At 37.2% G+C, this 12,871-nt stretch overlaps 1 non-coding gene across 1 annotated transcript; it reads left to right on the top strand.

Annotated features, from left to right (window-relative positions):
* Positions 1-386: 386 nt before the first annotated feature.
* Positions 387-493, top strand: LOC141694722 (small nucleolar RNA R71). Its single transcript, XR_012564007.1, has one exon. It is a non-coding gene; the product is annotated as a small nucleolar RNA R71 (small nucleolar RNA).
* The last annotated feature ends 12,378 nt before the right edge of the window (positions 494-12,871 follow it).

The raw sequence follows: 12,871 nt of genomic DNA, 5'->3' as shown, positions 1-12,871 counted from the left end.
GCCGCGGCCTCTGAAAGTTTCTTACAAATTTAGATTATTCACTAAAAATAGCACACTGCTCAATTTCATGCGCTCCCGCACAAAGCTCACAAATATTTGTGATATGATTAACTCCATAATTAACCAAAGAATCCACCTTCATCGTTAAAGGCTTAAGCTGAGTAGCTAGAGCAGTAGCTATATCCACCTCCAGAATTCCTGCTACCTTGCATTGAGGTAGTCTCTGAGTTAGATTCTGGTATTCATTAGTATCCATCAGTTTAATCAACTCATAAGTTTCATCGTAGCTTTTAGCCCATAAAGCTCCACCTGATGCTGCATCGAGCATGGGTCTAGACTGTGCTCCCAAACCATTATAAAAGCAGTTGATAATCATCCAGTCAGGCATCCCATGATGAGGACACTTTCTAAGCATCTCCTTATAGCACTCCCAATCTTCACACAAAGACTCTCCTGATTGCTGCGCAAATTGAGTAAGAGCATTCCTGATTACAGTTGTCTTTTCCATAGGGAAGAATTTAGTAAGAAACTTCTGAGCAAGATCTTCCCAAATAGTAACAGATCTTGGTGGTAGAGAATGTAATATACACTTAGATTTATCCCTCAAATAGAATGGAAAAAGCCTCAGCTTTATAGCATCATCAGAAACATTGTTGAACTTGAAAATGTCACAAATCTCGATGAAATCTCTAATGTGCATGTTGGGATCTTCCATTGGAGAACCCCCAAACTGGACTGAAAACTGCACCATCTGAATCGTGCTAGATTTGATTCCAAAAGTATTATCCGTGATGGCTGGTCTGATAATGCTAGACTGAATATCATTGATCTTCAGTTGAGAATAATCCATCAAAGCTTTCAGATTCGCTACTGGTTCCCCCATTGCAATAATAGCTTCTTCTTCAACTTTCTCAACTTCTGCAAAACTTCTTCAACTACTTCGACTTCTTCCGGTGCTTCCCTACGAGTTTGAGAACGTGTTCGCATACACGATCTCTAGAGTACCTGAAACACCAACATGCAAAACAAGTAAGTAAAATATCTGAGTTAGTGAACTTTAACGACCACTGATGTCAAACACATAAACTAAAAATTTACACCGAGTCCCCGGCAGCGGCGCCAAAAACTTTTAAGAGTGAAAACACGCGCTAAAATATCACACAAGTATACGTGTTCACAAGTAGTATAAGATTTAAATCAGATTCGTACCCACAAAGACTCTTTTTAGTTAACTTAAGATTATGCACCTATGCAACAATGGTATGGCTATCGCTCAATGCTAAGACAATAACAAGTTGAGATGTTTATAACTAATATTAAATTGACATGCAATTAACTAAGAGATTAAAAGTGATTGAATTAACTATATGAGACAAACATATGATTCTAACTTCATTAAATACTTCATTCAAAGTCATCGTTCTTAACCTTAGCATGCAATGGTGAAGACAACTAATAAGATAACACGAAACTAGTAAACGCCAACTGTCATTGTATGAATACCCTACTACCAGACATCCATAAAAGAGATAGAAGCCGAATAGACACCAATTATATTGAGACCCTATATGTCTATAAAATTTGACAACAAAAAGGTTTAATGAGCAAGTTATATATCGTGATTACATAGGGAAAGTAAGATGGTTAAAATTACCTACGAGTCATGCATAACAAATACATGAACCTATGCTAGCATATCAAGTTCTAAACCTTTATATTCACTGTCGCTTCAATAGAGATTAACACGCTATCTTATATGTTCGCGATGCACATAAGATGAATAAACACAACCAATACTAGGATATCATACAATCACCACACACTTAGGTATCAAACAAATTAACTATAGAAATCTATAAGTAAATCCGTTAGAACCCCATAATAACAATTAGTTCATAACCGAACTCATCGTCACCATGGGTTCCAATGAAAATATGGTATATAAACTAAGTTAAACTAGGTCTTTAATAAATGAATAAATATAATAAAGTACGTTAACAAAATTATTAGGTTCAAACAACAAAGAAAACAAGCATCCAAAATTACAACTTAAGCAAAGAATCACAAGTAAAAACAAGATCTTCTTCTCCTTCGTTGTATTGTGCTATCAGGTCTTCTTGATGCTCTCTCCTTGCTCTCTATATGGAAAATGTCTTTTAAGAGTCTTTTTATACCATCCCAACAGGTCAGGAGTCCAGCAAATCAGTCTTCTATTGGAATCAGGATTCTGAAAAATTGACCTAGCGCGGCCGCCCTGAGATCCCGTGCGGCCGCTCTAACTTTCTGCTAAACGAGCGCGGCCGCTCCCAAGTGTAGCTCGGCTGCCCTGAGCTTCTAGAAAAACTGGTTTCTTTTGTGCATTCGACCGAGGCTCCATCCTAACAATCTTCTAAGCATAAATCATGTAAAATCCAGTCCTCCTTTTGAATATGCCCTGAAATGCAAAACACTACAAAAACACATCAAAAACACAAACAACTTGAGTACAAAACACCAATTCGAGCCTTTATAAAGTGTTCTAAGTGGATATAAATGCCACTTATCATGTTCCGGGCAACATGATTTTAGCATTTTTCATTTATCTACCTAAAATCTTGATCATTTCTTCATATTTAACAGTCTTGATCTTCTTGGTCTTCAAATCAATTTCCAAAGTCATGATCAATATCAAGTTTCCCATGACACAGTTTTTAGGGATCATGAAATGTTTGCATCTTTTTGTAGATGGACAGATGTAGGCCACTCCCTTGCTAGGCTGAAGGTAAGCTTCTAGAAATGCAGTTACTTGAGCTTTCTTGAGTTTATTGAGCAAGAGAGTGCCCTCTGAAATCACCATATTGACTTTGTTGATTAGGATGTCCATCTCAGATGCTCTTCTAGATTGGAGATAAGACAGAGACACCTGCATCCACACCTGAATCATTGATGTTTGCAATAATCCTCTTTTCTCTAAAATTTATATTGATCACCATCACCACTATTAGAAAGTTTATATTCTTGTCCAAAGCCTTTCTGTAGGTGAAGTGATTGTTGTTAAGAGAGATTCTGAGAGCTTTAAGGAGTTCATCAAATTCCTTATCAAGACAAGGTCCTTCAGCTGCTTTCAAAAGTATGTCCATTCCAATATCATCCTTCTTTTGAATTTGAGTTGTGGTTTGGCTTGATGATTTTAGGTGTAGATGTGACTCCATCCCCCCTCAGTCTTGGTAACATGCATAGAGATTGTAGGTAGATGGAGTGTATCCCTTACTGTTTGTGGTGATCTGGAAGAGGTATGTTTAAAGCCCCCAAGGATACTGAGTTCTGCATTTGTAGATGTTTGTGGGAGTCTACTATGCACTTTTCATCTTGTTGTTAACTTTGCACCAATGAGGTCAACTGAGAGACTTGATCTGAAAGAGAGTCATTGGAAGACTGTAGAGAAGAGACTTGAGCTTGTAAGTTTTGGATTTGAAGGTTGGTGAATGTAGATATGATTTGTGAACTGAAAGCAGTAAAGTACCAACAGAATTCTACACGACATTCTTAATCTCTTCCATGACCAGAGCTGAAGGTTCAAACTTTTCCTTGTACAACTGATCCAGTTGACCTTTGAGTCATTATTTTGAGTGATTTACTTCTGGATCACCTCATGCAAGGCTATGAAAGACTCTCTAAACTTAGATATATTTTCTTCTACCGGTGTGTGAGAGAGAGAGCTTGAAGTTTATCAGAAAACTTGTTGAACTTGGATTTGATATTTGTAAATATGGGCATCAGTTCATCAATCCTGTCATTGATCAATTTTTTCACAGCTAGTTGATATTTGTCTAGGGTGTGTTCCATGGCTCTTCTAATGTGATGAAAGGCCTTCAATTAAGCTTTATACACCTCTGTCACATTATTATAGACCTCTTGAGAAGTGAGGACCTTAGCACTGCTTCCCAAAATGGTCACATATTCTTCTATAATCTTTGCTAAGGCATCCTCCATTTTTGTTGTAAAGTCCTTGGAAAGCCATGCATCCATATTACCATCTGCTTCATCTGCAATCTTTTCCTATTGTTCTTCAACATCCTCCTTGTAAGAAAGTAAAATATCTTGATAGTCTAGGTTTAACATATTTGTAGTAAGGAGTTTTTGGGTGATATTGGCTAGGCATGCAAGTTGCTTAATTAAAAGATTATTGGTTGTTGTAGTTTGGGCTTGAGTATCTTGCAGCCATTGAGATACGAGGTGTGAGGATTGATTAGTAGTGTTTGAAGTAGAAGGATGGTATATTGTGTTTGAGGTGTTTCAGATAGGGGTAGTAACTACATCTGTGACAGGGATCACAGTTGAACTCATAGCTTGAGCTGTGGTTGTGATAATGTGTTGTTCACCACTAGTGGGAACCTCCATTTGAATTGGAGGGGAGTTGATTATGTTACTATCATGTACCATAGCCCCAAACCCTTGTTCCTATTGCAAGGAACTGGTACTTGAATGTGCTATTCTTGCCTCCTCAATGACTGGATCATCGGTAATTGTATTCCTAGCCTCAATTGACAAAACAATTTCAGCCAGGGTTGTGAGGGGAGTTATTTTTGTTTGAGAAACCTCAAATTGAATTCGAGAGGATTTGAGTAGTCCCCCTCAAGGATACTACCCTCAAACCTCCCAGTCTGTGAAGAATGTGGTGCACATGAAGGTTCTAGAGTAACATGCACAGGGTCTTCAGTAAAAATTGATGAAACCCCTATGTTTGTGATGGTGTCATCAAGGTATACCTCAACATGTAGCCTCTCACCATCTAAATATTGTGTCTGAGTGGTGATCACAGTTTCTTGAACTGTATCACTTGATTTTGGCAAGGCTTGAGAAGTAGATTCAAGCCTTTCATTAAAAGAAGAAGAAATATGAGAGATAAGATTTGAAATTTCAGAATTCATTTTTGGCAACTCCCCCGGAATGAATGAGAGAGTTTCAAGAGATGTGCTATTATTGTATGTGCCATCCAAATTACTTCTTTCAACCTCTTGAGAGTGCTCAAGAGGTGGTGCGGACTCTTTACAAGATGCAGTGAGGAGACTACTTTGTTTATTAGTGATACCTTGTTAAGAAGGTGCCCCTAGAGTCTGTTCATGCCCCTTTGTTACGATTGCATCTTTTTGAAAAGATGCAAAGGTGGCTATTTGAGTGGTCAACTCAATATTCCTAGACTTTTTTGGCATTCTGACCAGGTTTGACTCAATAATTGTTTGGTCCTCACCATTCTCTGAAATAGTAACCATAGATGTTTGCTTTCTCTTTTTTAACTAACTCCAAGCTGTTGAGTGGATGAAGTTATTGGTTCCCTAGCTTCTAGTGGGTTTGAAAAAAGGATCTCAGTTTAGGAAAGCTCCTGCTGGTTATCTTGTTTTTGTGCTACTACATGTGCAGGAGCCATGGCTGAACTAGAAACAGCACTAGACCTTATGTCATGCATAGGATAAGGGTAGCTTCTAAATTTATCCAACATAAAGTTAGTGACATTTAAGGCTACCTTCACCTTATTCTTTGTAATGAGTGACCCAAATAAGATTTTGACACCTGTTTACAATTGCATATTTTACTTCTATCAATTCCATCAATCAAATGAATGTCTGCACTTTATAACTTAAAGTAGACATTATGAATCTAGGAAAGAAAATTTTCTTACCTCTACTTACCAGTGGTATTGTGAGCCTGGTGCTGAGTTCTTCCGGGATCAGTAGGCCAACATTGATGGGCTTGTTGTATGCCATGGAGAACACCATCTTCTATACAACACTAGATATGTTGTCATACCCAGTCTTCCTGCATGTGAAGGCTCTCACAACGGAATCAAAAAGAAAGGACCATTCCCTCCTTGGATGCTTCTTGTTGAGGCTGGTAAGATTGATCTTCTCACTTTAGTTTATGAAATCCATAAACTCAACCAACTCTTGTGTTGTTGGTACCTCCACCATGCCATCTGTAGGAATGCCCAAATCTTTGTTGACATCATTAGGATCAAACTCCACCTGTCTTCCCTGAATTGAGCAATTAATAACCAAGGAAACTGCTTGGTTCTTATGGACAATAATATTTACCACAGCTGAGTTTCAGAATTCATTGAGCACATCCAGGTGGAGAACAGGGTTAGCAGTTAGAGCTCCTGCAAGATAAGATTCAGATAAAAACTTGACAAAGCATTTGAAACTGTCAGGAGCTTGATTTGCATATGTAAATGTCAAGTAGTTTGTACCATCATTTGGGATAACAGCTCTAATGTTGTTGGAAGCCATTGATAGTGTTTGAGTTTGAATGGGTAAGAGATTTGAGAAAGAAAGAGTGAAACGAGAGAGATTGGTGAATATTTACAAAAGCTAGGTCAATTGAGGTCTCGAAAGCATAAATAGGGGTTATGTCGAGATGTCTGGATATTTATAGGCTAGAGATGTGACTTTTCGAGAAGTAGGAATAAACGGTTGATATTTTCTTATTGAGAAGTCACGTGAATTAGAAAACTCATGTCGAGATGTCACTATCCTGACTCTTATCAAGAATGTTAGATATATTTGAGATGTCATGTCTAATATGATTCATGTTTAGTTTTCAGATCTTAACAAACATGACATATCAGGACTTACTGAAATCAGGACTTATTGAAGTCAGAACTTAATATCAGAACTTAAGGTCATATCAGAACTTAAGTGCGGGAAGACTTTCATATAAGGAAGGAAGCTGATTTACAGTAGAAGATCGAGACTAAAACAAAAGAAGATATGCATGGAAAGAGTTAGAGGACTGGAAGACTTATAGAAGATATCTGATTGATATATTTTAGGTTACAGAATTATATTCCATATCAATTAGAAGTTATCTTGTAACTGTGTACTATAAAAACACAGACTTAGGGTTTACACTATATGTGTTATCATTATCGAGAAGATTATACATTGTGAACTAGCAGCTCTTAGTGATATTTGTTCATCACTGAGAGAGAACAACAGTTCTTATTGTAACAAAGTTTATTCAATATACTTGATCATTGTTAAATACTTGTGTTAAATCGATTTGATTGTATTAACACTGTATTCAACCCCTTCAACAGTGTTGTGTGACCTAGCAATTGGTATCAAAGCTTATCTGTTAATACACATGCAATAAAGATATAAACAATCATGTCTGAAGAAGCACAAACTCCAACCAAGCCCACCAAAACTGAAGAAACCCAAAAGAATCAAACCCACAGTCAATATGAGATTATTAGGGTTCCCATACTGAAACCTTCTGAGTATCCCATATGAAAAGTGAAGATGGCTATGTTTCTGGAAGCGACAGATCCAGAATACCTTGACAGAATTAATGAAGGACCATATATGTAATAACCCCAATTTTTGAAACCCTTATGAATAGTGTTTTTGCTGAATGAGAAAACGTTTCATGCCACACTATGTAGGGGTTCTGTTATGGATATTCTGAGATTTTATTAGTACTCTATATGGTATATAAGTGTATGTAAAGATCGTCAGAATCCAATTCCGAACACTTTGATTTTTCCCGAAAATCTACCAGATACAGAAAGAATTGAGTATAAGGTAACAGAATAAAAAGGATTTAAATTCAAGGATTATAAGAGAGGATCATGAAAGGAATATAATGTATTGAGAAAGGTTAAAGAAACCTAAGTAATAAGATCCCGGGTATGATCCCTCAAACGATAAACGAAAACGAAAGTTAAGCGAACCGTATAACAGATCAGTGGTCATTAGGCAAGCAATTAGGAGTTAATCAAGGAGGTTAGGGATGATGATGTCATCAAACCAACAAGGTGTGGACAAGTGGAAGCATTATGACATGTGCAAGATGACATAAACATGACAAGGGGTTTTGTTTTGTTGGTTGATTTTGGGCCATGTAAAATTTACCATGGTAAAAAGCTAAAACATTTTCCAAGGCCAAAAAGGAGAAGCAACCAAGCAAATATCATAAAACACAAAAATTAGAAGTTGACTTTCCCATTTCAAGAAGAAAGCTCTCGGCTAAAACAAACCCAGCAACTTCAAACTGCCATATCTCCTTCAATACTCACTCAAATGATGTGTTATATAGCTCGTTGGAAAGGTATTGAGATTTCCTACAACTCTTGTTCAAAAGTCTCTTCCAAATAAGCATGGTAAGACCCTCATTTGTATAGTTATTTAAATCGGACTTTTAGAAACTTCAAAGCCTAACTTTGTGTTCTTGATTTCTTTGGAAAGATCAAGCTTGTAGGAGGCTCCCTAAGGCTTCCTATCAACTTAACACCTCCCAAGGAAGGTATAAATCTTCACACCCTTTAGTAATAAGTTTGAATGTTAAAGTTTGGAGATGGTTTGGATGGATGAGTAGTAATTTGAATGATAAGCATGATTCGAGCTTAATTGTTAAGTAGTTTAGTTGAATTTGGAGATGTTATAATATATGATTGGATTGAGATCCTTGAGCTTATTATGACTGAAATCAGTAGCATTGATGTGTATCTTGAGTTGTTGTTGATTGGTAGTTGGATTGATATGATTTGGAATGGTAAAAATTTGGGAAATCGCGTAAACATAGCCGTCGTAATGTCCGATTTACTTTGGACTGCTTTTGTTCATAACATTAGGACCCGAGAACTCCCTGCTAGGTTTTGACCATTGCCATGTGTAGATAGTTCATGTTACGAGCTTCGTTTTGATATGTAGTTCGTTTGATTCCGATGTACGATTTAGGAGAAACGACCGTTTTAAGTAACGGCGTTTCGCGACCGAACCATTACCCCTCGCCTTACTTTGAAACCTTGGTTAAGGACCTTAAAGGGTTCATTAGTGTATGAAACAATTATGTTAAGTGTGTTAGGAAGTTGGTAAGACACTCGCGAAGGAATCGCCTTAAAACTCGTAATGGTTAAATTATTAAAAATGGTGGAGCCGAGGGTACTCGAGTGACTTAAGAGAATCAGTAAGCGCAAAGCAAGCGTTAGAGTCTAAGTTGGTTAAAGTATAGATTTACAAGTGACTTTGGTTTAATTCCAACTTACTTGTTGTTTATAGGTTACCAGACACGTCCCGAGCCATTTGTAACCCCCAGTCGCTCAGGCAAGTTTTCTACCCGTATAACTGTTGTTGTGACGTATATGTGCATATGCATGATCTTGCGATAAATGCATATTTGTTATTAGCAAATTCTTGCGATATATTGTAGCATGTGATATGGTACATATGCATGCCTGTTTCGTATTCTTGCCATATATATCTGTTGGTTCAGTTGATAATACCTATGTTAGAGAATAACGGTAATTTGCATATACCCTTAGTATAGGGACCCAAAGGTGAAAACATTTTCTAAAACCGGGAGTCGAGGACCCCGAGTAGATTTTATATATATATATTTATATATATATGGTTATAGTTTTCAAAACTATTAATTGAATAAGGTTTATTCGATAACTTTATCTATATATTATTTAATGAATATTATTTCGAATATTCATTCGAGGGCTTATGACTCAGTTTATATTATTAATGATTATTAATTGGATATTCATTTGAGGATGTATGACTCCTTTATTTTATTTAATGAATATTGTTTATAATATTCATTCGAGGTATTATGACTCCGCTTACTATTTATTAATATTCTTTATTTTATTAAAGAATAATGTTCGATAATCAAACTTACTTTTGATATTCAAATAAAGATATTACTTTCGTATAAGTATATCTTTGATTATTTACTATTCATTTCAAGTAAGTTTTCCAAGTTCTACCTCAAGTATTCTTTAGGGGAATATTATTTAAATAATAATATCCAGATATTTCTTTTTATTGAGACTGATTTACTTTATTAAATCAGCATTATTCCAAACACTCTTTAAAGTGTTTTCGAGTCTTTAAAATGATTTTCAAAAATTAGAGCGGATCCCAAAACTCATTTTTTTATATATTTAAGATCTTCTTTTTTTAAAAAAGGGGATTTAAATGCTCGCTCAAAACTGGAGGGATCCGGCTCTGTGGTGTGTTTTATATTCGCAACAAGGTTGTTGTCTTGATAAGAGAGTTTTTGATTACTTACCCAATACTCGGGAAGTAAAATTCTTGGAACAAGTTAATTCATTAACAGGCATCGCCTGGGAAATATCAGTGAGTTTTCCTTTCCAACTAGATACGACTTCTTGGTGGAGCCGTATCAACAAGTTTCTACTTGGGGAAAGTGGGGACGAGCTTTACGTTTCAAAGTCATGGATTTCATCTGAACTAGGAGTGGCGTAAGTGGTCGAGTAGCGCCGGCCCAGCCTTATTATATTGGCCCAAATGGCCTGGAAGTTCCGCTAAGGCGGTCCATTCCTTAGGAGTTCAGTGTTCGGTTGACAAGTAAATCTGACAGGTTCTCCTCTACATGTAGAAAATGGTGGGGTTGTACTACTACGACTGATCATCGTAAGTGGTCTTCCTGGCACGGCAAACTCCCGTAATTAGTTCATCATCCAATTGGATATTTCTGCAACACTACCCAGAGCACTTCGATAGAAAGGCTACGGTTGGGCGATTGTTGAGTGTTGGCAGGGTCAAGTTTTCAAAATGATGTTTGCATCAAATGAAGTATCTCGTAACTTCATTTTATTTTGATGATATTTTAAAGATTTAATCTATTCAAATCTGGTCTTGTAGTCTCATCTATGTGATGAACTTTTGAAACTGATTATAACTTGAACAGTGGTAGTTCAAGTAGTATTCAGATATAAGTATATTGGAGTATCTTGTAGCTTCATCTTATAAACTTATATCTAGTAAATGATTATCTTGTGCATGTCAAAGATTTTCGGAAAACCGTTGAGACAAGGTTAGATATATGATGTTATGGATAAGAAATCAAGGTTATTACTTGCTGTGTTTAATACTAAGATTCGGGAGCTCAAGGCCTTTAATGGCTGCTCTCGTGTTTCGTGACTCAATCTGCCTTTACGAGATGCCTACGTATCTCTGTGAATTAGAGAATCAAGCCAAAAAACGTAGTTCTGATTTGTGGGGTGAGGCCCCTTATATAGATGTGGGAGTCCTTGAATTGGACTTGGTATAGGAGACTTGGTGGACAAGCCTCTGAATTAGGATAGACTTAGGAGTCCTAGGAAGTAGGAAGCTGATTCCTTATCCTTTTAGGTCCCCTTGAGGCTAATCTATAAGGATTTATATCCTTACCGAGACTCTTCTCAATAGCTGATTTTTCCCTTATTAATTAATTACGAAATTAATTAATAATTAGGGCTTTTGGGCCTTTTTTATTTCATCAGGCCTGATCTGGTCCATCAGGCTTAACCTTTCTGGTCTGAGTTTCATATATCTTTTTATTGGGCCTAGCAGCCCACAGCTTATACAATTAATGCAGTATTTAATTATACAATCATAATTTATTTATCCCTATCATTTACCCCCCAACTTTTGGGAAACATTGATTAGGTTTCGCAGAAGTTAAGTCTATTTGTTCCCTTACAGGGTTTCGTTTTTCCGTAAAGTGTGGAGCGACCTACACATTTACAATGAATTTTTCCTTTTATTCAGGAATTATCTTAATTTCCAGGAATTTTTCCCTTATTTCCGGGATTTTTTCCTTATTTTCCGGATTTTTCCCTAATTTTCTGGGATTTTTCCCTTATTTTCCGGGTCTTATCCTTAATTTTCTGGATTTTTCCCTAATTTCCCGGGACTTATCCTTAATTTTCTGGATTTTCCCTAATTTCCCGGGACTTATCCTTAATTTTCTGGATTTTTCCCTAATTTCCCGGGACTTATCCTTAATTTTCTGGATTTTTCCCTAATTTCCCGGGACTTATCCTTAATTTTCTGGATTTTCCCTAATTTCCCGGGACTTATCCTTAATTTTCTGGATTTTTCCTTAATTTCCCGGGACTTATCCTTAATTTTCTGGCTTAAAATCGATCAGAATGCATTCGAAATCGATCAGGATGCATTCGAAATCGATCAGGCTGCAGACAAAATCGATCAGGATGCAGCCAAAATCGATCAGGATCCTGATCGAATTAGCTCAGGATCTTACACTCTGGTCGACAGGATTCCTGATCGATTTCGATCAGGATTCTGACCGAATTGGCCTTCAAAGTGACACCCTAGTCGATTGCTACACGGGCTTAATCGACCAGGATTGCTGATCGATTTCGATCAGGACTCTGAACGAATTAAATGGCTCTCGACCATTCTGATCGAATGGAATATCGATCAGGACTCTGTTCTCCGTCGATCAGGACTCTGATCGATCTTAGGGGATTTCTTCCCTCCTGTTCGAATAAGATATCGATCAAGACTCTCTTCTGTGTCGATCAGGACTCTGATCGATCTTAGGGGATTTCTTCCCTCCTGTTCGAATAGCATATCAATCAGGACTCTCTTCTCTGTCGATCAGGACTCTGATCGATCTTAGGAGATTTCTTCCCTCCTGTTCGAATAAGATATCGATCAGGACTCTCTTCTCTGTCGATCAGGACTCTGATCGAACCATATTAAGGTTCTGGTCGATTTTTGACTTTTTAAATTCCACAGGAGCTTCTAGATTGTTCCTGATACTTCTTGTAGATGGGCCTTTAGGTTGGGCCTGGCTAAATGGGCCTAAAAACACCTCGTATTCCGAGCTTTTCGCCTATATAAGTGTAGTGTGGAGTGAGAATCCTCACTTCACTTCCCACTTCTCATTTCATCTCACATTTTTCTCTAAAGTTCTCCCTTTTGAAGGCGATTTCCGGCGACCAAAGCCACCGAAGCTCCTCCAGTCTCAAGTATTTCTGGGTTTCAAGCCTTCAACCGAAGCATATTAATGGCGGACCGTGACCTAGCTCGTTTGCAGAAGATGAATGTCTCTAAGAGAGGTACAAACA

Source organism: Apium graveolens, chromosome 10 (genome assembly GCF_009905375.1).
Source record: "Apium graveolens cultivar Ventura chromosome 10, ASM990537v1, whole genome shotgun sequence".
Lineage (NCBI taxonomy): Eukaryota > Viridiplantae > Streptophyta > Magnoliopsida > Apiales > Apiaceae > Apium > Apium graveolens.
Note: the sequence above shows the minus strand (reverse complement) of the source record. Positions and strands in the feature narration are given on the sequence as shown.